The sequence below is a fragment of the Myotis davidii genome, unplaced genomic scaffold (genome assembly GCF_000327345.1).
Source record: "Myotis davidii unplaced genomic scaffold, ASM32734v1 scaffold902, whole genome shotgun sequence".
NCBI classification, from domain to species: Eukaryota; Metazoa; Chordata; class Mammalia; order Chiroptera; family Vespertilionidae; genus Myotis; species Myotis davidii.
This window is the reverse complement of record NW_006293951.1, coordinates 3,424,437-3,433,692: the sequence shown is the minus strand read 5'-3', so window position 1 is coordinate 3,433,692 and position 9,256 is coordinate 3,424,437. Positions and strand designations below refer to the sequence as shown.

At 44.1% G+C, this 9,256-nt stretch overlaps 1 protein-coding gene across 1 annotated transcript in view; it reads right to left on the bottom strand.

Annotated features, from left to right (window-relative positions):
- Positions 1 to 9,256, bottom strand: part of DENND5B (DENN/MADD domain containing 5B) — an 831,092-nt gene that overhangs the window by 99,657 nt on the left and 722,179 nt on the right. The window lies entirely within an intron of this gene.

Sequence of the window (9,256 nt, the reverse complement as noted above, 5' to 3'; positions counted from 1 at the left end):
GCACACCCCTCTCCTCACTGCGGCTGGGAGCATGAGATCTGGCCTTCTGGTGGCTCCATGCTTCCTCTCAGCTGGCACTGGGAGTGGGACCCGACCCCAGCTCCCAGCTCCTAGCTCCTAGCTGCTGCTGAGGATTTCTACAGCCTGTGCGTGAGGCTGCAGGTAAAGAGGGATCTGTGAGATGAGTGAACTTGGAGCTGCATCTCAGCCAGGCGGCCCTGTTACAGATTTCTTCACTCACCTCCTCTCCGAGCCTTCTAGGGCCCCAGCGAGTTCCCTCCCTCATTACCCATTTCCACCACAGACTTCTGCCACCGAGTTTCTCCACAAAGCAAGGTCAAGTCTCACAATATTTCCCTGTCTGCCTGTCCCTGAAGGGTACCACAGAAGCCTGGATGTTTTCTAAAAGTTTGCTGATAGAAAGGAAAGGAAAATAGATGGGAAGTTTAAAAAGGTAATTAATCTCTTCTGCCCTGTCCCTTTTTCATTTTGCTCCTTTTCTCTCTAGAAGGGAAGTTAAAACACATAAAAACAACACACACACACACACACACACACGTAATAAGTGGACAAAATATTCAGAGTGAAAATGTTTCCCCAGCACTTTGATAAAGGCGAGGGGAGGAAATGGAGAATCCTGGACGCTGCCCATGAAGGCCATGCTGAGGGGGAAGGGAGAGGATGTGGTGCTGAGGTAACTCTTCTCCTTTGTATGTCTATCCACACAGGTTTGCAAAGACGCAGCCTGAACTGGCATGAGCTGGAGTTGGGAGACAAAATACTGAACAGCAGTGAGTCCTATAAGACAGACTGACTAGGGAATGAGAAATGGGGAGGCATGCGGAAGGTTACAGGTTGGAAACTAAAATGAAGGGGCATGACTGTACATTCACCTGTACATGAGTCGTCCTTATATCACAGTGGGCTGTCCTCTTCCAAGCAGATCCCCCCAGAGGCACACTTATCATTTATTCTGATGATTCTGGCACTATTTTTAAAATATATTTTATTTATTTTTTTAGAGAGAGGAAGGGAGAGGGACATAGAGTTAGAAACATCGATGAGAGAGAAACATCGACCAGCTGCCTCCTGCACACCTCCTACTGGGGATGTGCCCGCAACCAAGGTACATGCCCTTGACCAGAATCGAACCTGGGGCCTTTCAGTCCGCAGGCCAACGCTCTATCCACTGAGCCAAACCAGTTAGGGCTTCTTGCACTATTTAACTCATCGCTGAGCAGGCAGCACGGAAATAGAGGCCTGATAATCACCATCCCAGCTAACACATAGAGTTTACTATATGGCATTGTTATTCCACGTGCTCTACATATATCAGCTCATTCCATCATCATAATTATTCGATGAAATAGGTACTATTACTGTCCTCAGATACAGAAACGGAGGCACAATAAGTTTAACTAACATGTCCAATGTTAGACAACTAGAAAATTCAAACCTAAGCAATCTGACTCCAGAATTTGTGCTCTTAATTCTACATATGAGGTCATCTCGGGAAAAGACATTTCAGGCAGGGGGAGAAGCAAGTGCAGAATCCCTGAGGCAGAGATGAGCTTGTCGTGGTTGAGATGCAGCAAGAGGCAAGCGCAGAAGATGTCAGAGAGGCAGCAAGGAGTCAGATAAACAGGCGCCTTGGAATGGTGAGAACTTTCAATTTTATGCTAAGTATTATGGGAAATAACTGCAGCGTTTTGAACAGAGAAGGGAATTTGTTTTAGAGGGATCACCCTGGCAGCTGAGAGAACAGACTGTAGTGGGTCAAAGTGAAATAAAAAGACCTACCAGGAGGTTTCTGCAATAATGCAGGCAAGAGATGATGGAAGAATGGATTAGGGAAATAGAGTTAGGGTGGTAGGAAGTAGGAAGATTCTAAATAATTCTGAAGGCATAAAATATATGATATGCTGACAGATTAGATGTGAGAGAAAGGAGTTGTCAAGAAGGATATCATGATACTACAATTTTCAGTCTAAGCACCTGGAAGAAGTGTAGCTATTTACTGAAAAGAGCAACAAAGGAGAAGGTGGGGGTTTTGGATTGGGGGGAGAGGGTAGTGTCAGAGGGTTAGAATGCGAATTCATTTTGAAAATGTTAGGTCTAAGATACCTATTAGATATTCAAGTGAAATTTTTGAGTAAGCATTTAGACAGATGAATTTAAAATTCAGGGGGAGCCCTGGCTGGTGTGGCTCAGTTGGTTGGGCACCGTCCCATGCACCAAGATGTTGCTGGTCCGATTCCTGGCCAAGGGCACATGCCCAGGTTGCAAGCTTGATCCCAAGTAGGGGACATGCAGGAGGCAGCCAATCGATGTTGCACTCTCACACCAATGTTTCTATCTCTCTCACCCTTCCTCTCTCTCTAAAAATCAATAAACTATTCTTTACAAAATAAAATTCGGGGGGAAAGCCAGAAATTCAGGGGTGACTATCAAACAGATGGTACTTAACATCACAGGGTTGGATAAGATCACCTAGGAAATGAATGTAGATGAAGACAGCAAGGCCAGGGTTAGAGCTCCAGGGGACTCACATAACAGTAAGAGGTTGGGGAGAGGATGAGGAACTGGCAAAAAGGTAAATGAGAAAAAGCAGCCGGTAAGAGGGAGGGAAAAAAAGAAAGAAAAAACAAACAGAAGCCCGGCTATGGTGGAAGCCAAGTAAAGAAAACGTTTTAACAACGAGGAAGCTGGTAATGTGAAAAGAGGTTTCTGTGGAGTGGTGGGGTGAAAACCTGTGTGGAGTTGTCCAAGAAAGAACAAGAGAGGAACTAGAGGCAGAAAGTACAAACAACTCTTCCGAGGGGTTCTGCTGGGAAGACGAGAACTGGAGGGTGACGCTGGAGGAGAATATGGGGTGGAGGGAAGGGTTCTGGGTTTGTTTTTTAAAGATAGGAGATAGTAATTTACTCATTCAAGTAAATTTCCGGCGTGCCTACAGTGTGCCAGGAGCTCAGGACAAAGACCGTCCAATTCTAATTAGGCACCATGCATCCTACCACCAAGCACACAACACAACGGTGGATTATTTAATTGCAAAAATCACCTCACCACAGTCCTCTGAAAGGAGAAAGAAACAAAGCAAGTGTTTTGCTCCAAATCCGTGCCTGTCATACTGTCAGTGTAGGTAGCTAGATATTAACGAAGGAGAGAAGTAAAGGGAACCAAACAGTATTCAGCATAATAAACTGGGGAATGGAATCGGACAATTAGCCTGCTTGCTTCACTAGGAAATTACAGCTTCACACACTGCCCAGGGCATCCTCCACCCTGGGAACCTAGCCCTCCATAGCCAGCAGGAAGGACCATTATGGGAGGAATAAAAGCAGCAGGAGAGAGTCCTCTGTCGGGCGGGCAGATGGGCAGTAGGAGCCAAGATGGTGTGTGTGTGTGTGTGTGTGTGTGTGGCGGGGTGGGGTGGGGGGAGTGCTCCTACTCTGAGGCATGCGCAGTAGGAACTAAGACATGCCCACAGAGGCCTGTCAGTTTAGCCTCGAAAAAAGATAGGATTGGATAAGGGACACAGCCCCCACCCCTCCCAAGATTTAGGAAATAAATTGGTTAAGGGCAGTCCCAAGCGCCAGCCTGGGAAAGATTAGGAAGTTGATGGCTGGTTTGAAAGGATGCCTGGTTCTTCCCAAGCCTGAGACAACATAACCCAAGTTTCAGAAGGCATTCTCTCGAAAGGGGGAGAAAACGGGGTTGATCCGTAACACCATGAACAGTAACAAATATGTTAAAAAAAAAAAAAAGAGAGAGAAAGTGTTCTCTCTTCCTCTGGTTTGTGCCATTTTCTCTCCCTAGTGTTAGAAATAAGGCGAGCCCCCAAGTCAGGGGTCCTGGTAGAACACAGAACATACTCGTGAGCCGACAGCAAGGCCAACATCTTTACTTCTAGGTAGAAGGGTGCGCACATGGTCCGGAAGCGGCGCACGGAGCAGGTGGGCTGCTCGAGGATTTATAGCCCCTGACACACGTGACCTGTCCCTTGCTCTTGATTGGAGCCCAGGCGCACAGTCTTTCGTGATTGGCTAATTCAAAGGGAGGGGATGGCCTTTGCTGTTTCAGGATGGTGGCCCCCAGGGGAGCTGCAAGCCATGCGGCCAACATGGCAGCTGCCAAGTCTCGCAGTCCAAAATGGCCCTGTCTACACTGTTCTTTGACAGAAAAGATGACTGTTTATTCTCACAACAGCAGTCACGTGCCCCGAGCAGCAGCCAGGACTGGGCACAGGGCACAGGACACAGGCACCGGCTGCAGGGCAGAGGCTAAGCCAGCTGGGTGAGGACAGGGAGAGACGGGACTGAATGAGCCAATGGTGCACGCGCCTGGGCACTGGCCCTGTTTCCGGGCCTGAGGAAGACAAAGCTGAGCTTTTTCGGAGCAGAAGGAGCTAAACTCAGGATAGCGCTTTGGTTCACTTCCCCTTCAATAAGCCTTCCCACTGCTCCACACCCTCCCTTACCTGGTCTCCAGAATGTTTTCCTTGCGACACAGTGAGAGAACCCCATTTCCACTGGCAATAATACTATCCCTTTTATAATAAAATAAGAAACAAACTTTTAAAGTCATTGAAGTATTGTAACTGGCATCATGAAACTCTCTACAGTGGTTCTCAACCTGTGGGTTGCGACCCCTTTGGGGGTTGAACGATCCTTTCACAGGGGTCGCCTAAGACTATCCTGCATATCAGATATTTACATTACGATTCATACAGTAGCAACATTACAGTTATGAAGCAGCAACGAAAATAATTTTATGGTTGGGTCACAACATGAGGAACTGTATTTAAAGGGCCAGAAGGTTGAGAACCACTGCTCTAAGAGGAAAGGTTCCATAACTTTCTAGGTTAATACTCAAATAAATACCAGGTGTTCATCAGTGCTTAATAGGTGATTTTCATTACTTTGAAGAATATATAAGTGATTTTCAAATAATAATTATAGCCAAGAAAGCAAGGTTCTAGTTCTGGTTGAATATCTGGGGTCTAGTAGCGTAGGACAAATCCCAATTTCTTGAAGGTTCCCTCACATATAAAATATGAATATTTCATTACTATAACAATGCAATATTAGTAGTATTATTAGATATCTATCTTATGAGATTCACTATCCAATTAATTGTGTGAAAGCATATTAATGTTGTTATTCATGTTGTACTTTGTGATATATAAAACAAATCTCCCCTATTGCTAAAGGACTTATTCTCTGCCAAAGAGACCCCCAGAGGGACACCTGTTGCCTTTCAGGAACAAAGGAAAGTCACCTACAAATAAAATATTTATATCTGACAAGTTATACTATAGAGCTAGACTTCTAAGATGATTCAAATTGAAACTTTTCTGCTGTATGACTCAAAGAAGCAGCTATTTGCACACAAATTAAAACAGACCTTTTCCTCCATTTCCATTCATTACTTTTCGCTGACAATACTCTCTCACACACACATACAAAAAATTTATCGAGGGAGTCAGAAACACAAGCAACTCAATTTAGTTCACACAGGGGTACCAATCAATATGTTTCCTCTTACCCGCTTTTAAAAAAAATCCAACTTTAGAAATCAACAAAGTTCTCTAAAAGAAAGATATAAATTACAAGGCAGGGAAGGGGTGCATTTATTTTACTAACATGGTCTATGACAGTGGTCGGCAAACTCATTAGTCAACAGAGCCAAATATCAACAGTACAACGATTGAAATTTCTTTTGAGAGCCAAATTTTTTAAACTTAACCTATATAGGTAGGTACACTGTTATTAACTTAATTAGGGTACTCCTAAGGCTTAGGAAGAGCCACACTCAAGGGGCCAAAGAGCCACATGTGGCTGGCAAGCCACAGTTTACTGACCACGGGTCTATGCAATTTTATTCTAACAGCAAAATAGGGCAAATAATGTTAGTAACAAGATTCACTGGGAAGATAACCTTCCTTTAAGAGATCACTCAAGGGGAACTGAGAAGGAATTACAATCTGCACACCATCACACAACTCTACCAAGTTCGGGGTCAACATCTTCAATGTCCAGATCGAGAGACTGAAACTCAAGAGAGGCTGAGGAATTAGCCCAAAGTCACACCACTGGGAAGCAGCAGAAATGTGAAGAAACCAGGACCAGCTGCCTCAAAGCCCCATCTCCTCACCCCTGGACTGCTGCCCACAGGACACAGCACAGCAGCCATAGGGGATCTCTCTCAGTTACAGAGCTGACTAAACCCCACGCCCTTGCAGGAGTGAGGTCAAACTCCCAGGCACCTCCACATCCACTCAGGAAACCAGATTAACCTCTCCAGGAGCACTGAGCAGTGGAGGGTATCATTCAAAGTAAAAATAACTCAAAAGCATAAAGCTCAGAACTGACATATATAATAAAAGCAAAAGAAGAGCTTCTAAGAAAAAAAAATCTAAAGACCATTTTCAGCTCCCAATCTACTTGGCCTTTCTATAGCACTTGACATTCGAATCCCCTTGTTCCCTTGTGTTCTGTGACACAGTCTCTTCAAGTTATTTTATGTCAAAGATCACTGCAATAGTCACTGCAGTGGTACGTGTTTATCTTATTCCTCTGTTGGACAAAGGTGTTATGAGATGGTTACCCTGGTGGGTAAAGGGTACTGTCTGCCTCTCTTGAAGGAGGTGGGCACTCCCACTGTTAATCATCTTGAGAACATACAGCTTATGACATGACGAGAAGATAGGAGAGATGGAACCTGGACCAATGAAGGCACTTTTTTTTTTTCCTGTCTCTAGCTCTTACTTCTCTGAGCCTAGAGGACAGGCATATGCACTCCAGACATGCTTAACCACTCCTCGCACTTGTGGGAGGAAGAGAACCTCTGCCATGTGCAGGCAGATCCTGGCTTCAGCAAAGAGGCAAGCCTGCCCCTGGGAACGAACTCAACTCTGTAAAGGGCCCCAAATGGCCAACTGATTCTGTGAGCAGCGAAAGCAGCCACATACATAGTCTCCTAAACTGGTTATGTTACTTTCCATTTAGGATTTCCTCCTGTTAATCTGGAAGAACTCTGTGAAGTCTTATACTCTCAGCTGTAAGAAGTGAGAGGCCAGCACAGTGGAGAGAGAGCTGTACTCCCCAAACCAGCACAGTGGTAGCAGCAATGACTGGTGAGATTCCCAAGTGGTAACAAGATTTGGGGTTGGAAAGTCCAGCTGCCCGTATCCAAGCTGTTATTTCCTCTTTTCCACTAATTCGTATGGACTGAGCAGTTATTAAGGGAGCTTGCTGTTACCTCCATTGGTTCCTCTTTTTCTACTGTTCCCTATATATCTGTGTCCCACTGGGCTCTGTCTGCTCATTTTTTCTTACTCTACACACTCCAACAGCCTCCACTACCCACCTATACAAATGGCTTTCCAAATATATACCCTAGCCTGATCAGTCATCTCCCCAGGTCAACATTTCCAAGTGCCTATTGCAAATATTTATCACAAACTGTTAAAAGTCAAGGTACCCTAATCTGAACTCCTTGTGTGTTCCTGAAGCTACCTCTTTTTCCTCTATTCCTTGTGCCAATTAATAATACCAAGATCCACCTGAATCAAAATTTGGAATTTACTCTCTTCTCTTGAAAAAGGCTGAGGAAAATAAAATGAAATGGGAGAAGTCTCTTCTAGCATACAAAGTGTTTTCTGTAATGAGGAGGGTTCCGTATTCTCCAATGTGGAGAATGAGCCTTAGCTTTTCTGCTCCTGGAGCGTAAATGTAGAATGACTAAGCCATACGTGACCTTGGGTAAACGACTCAGTCTTTCTGAGTTTCCCAGGAGGAAAATGGCAGTGATGAGTAAAGTTATGCCATAAAAATGTGTCATAAATAGTGTAAAGGTTTTATCAAAATCCTCCTCCAAATGTCAGGAAAAGTGAGCACAACAGCAAGCGTGTTTAACAGTGTTCTTGATTTCCAGAGTTAGCTCTTCACTTGCTGGCATCCCTTTTTCATTAACCAGCACCCACACTGAACTTCTCTAATATGAATCTATTACTAGGTACTGGGTTGTGGCTGGAAGAAATGCCCTTTAGTTACTAATGTAAGACAACATAAGCAGTATTTCCAATAAACACTGTAAAAGCTAGAAAAAAACATTTGTTCATACATGTGGGGGTATGAGGGTGTCTGAATAGAAGATAACACTGAATTAAATACGATACATACATCATTATAACCCAAAGCCCACAGTTTACGATAGGGTTAACTCTTGGTGATGTATATGCTGGGGGTGTTGACAAATGTATAATGGCATGCATCCACCATTACAGTATGGTACAGAACACTTTCACTGCCCTAAAAATCCTCTGTGCTCTGCCTATTCATCCCTCCTCGCCCTCTCACTCCTGGCAACCACTTATCTTGGTATTGTCTCCATGGTTTTGCCTTTCCCAGAGAGTCATATGGTTGGAACCATACAGTATAAAGTCGTTTCAGGTCGCCTTCTTTTATTTAGTAATATACATTTAAGGTTCCTCCATGTCTTTGGGTGGATTATAGCTCATTTCTCTTTAGCACCAAAAAACGATATCCCATTGTCGAGATGTGCCACAGTTTACTTATCCATTCACCTACTGAAGGTTACCTTGGCTGCTTCCAAATTTGGCAATATGAATGCTGCTGCTGCTAGACACATCTCTGTGTAGGTATTTGTGTGGATATAAGTTTTCAAATCCTCTGGATAAATATCAAGCAGTATGACTGATGGGTCGTATGGTGTGTTTCGTTTTGTAAGAAACTGTCACACTGTCTTCCAAAGTGGCTGCAGCACTTTGCTTCCCACTGGCAATGAAGGAGAGTCCTTAAATGTTTACTAATTTACTTAAATAGTATGTTTATGTTGTTAGCCTCAGTGACAGTGGCTGTCATCATTACAGCTACTTTTTGAGTCATTAACACATGACTATTTTGATTATAAAGGGTTATAAATAATAGTTATAATATTATATAATACTAGAGGCCCAGCGCACTAATTCGTGCATGGGTGGGGTCCAGCCAGCCTGCCCTGATTGGGCTGATCTGGCCGGGCCAGCTGGGGGTAGGGGTCTCGGGTGGTTGGCCAGCCAACCCCGCCCCCTGGTTGAACTCCCGGTCGAGGGAACAATTTGCATATTAGCCTTTTATTATATAGGATATATAAACTCAGGAATGACATATCTATATATTTACTTAAGTGACAGCAAAAATGGTCTAATCTGTAGGATACAGAATGGGTTTTCTTAATTAAGAATCACAAA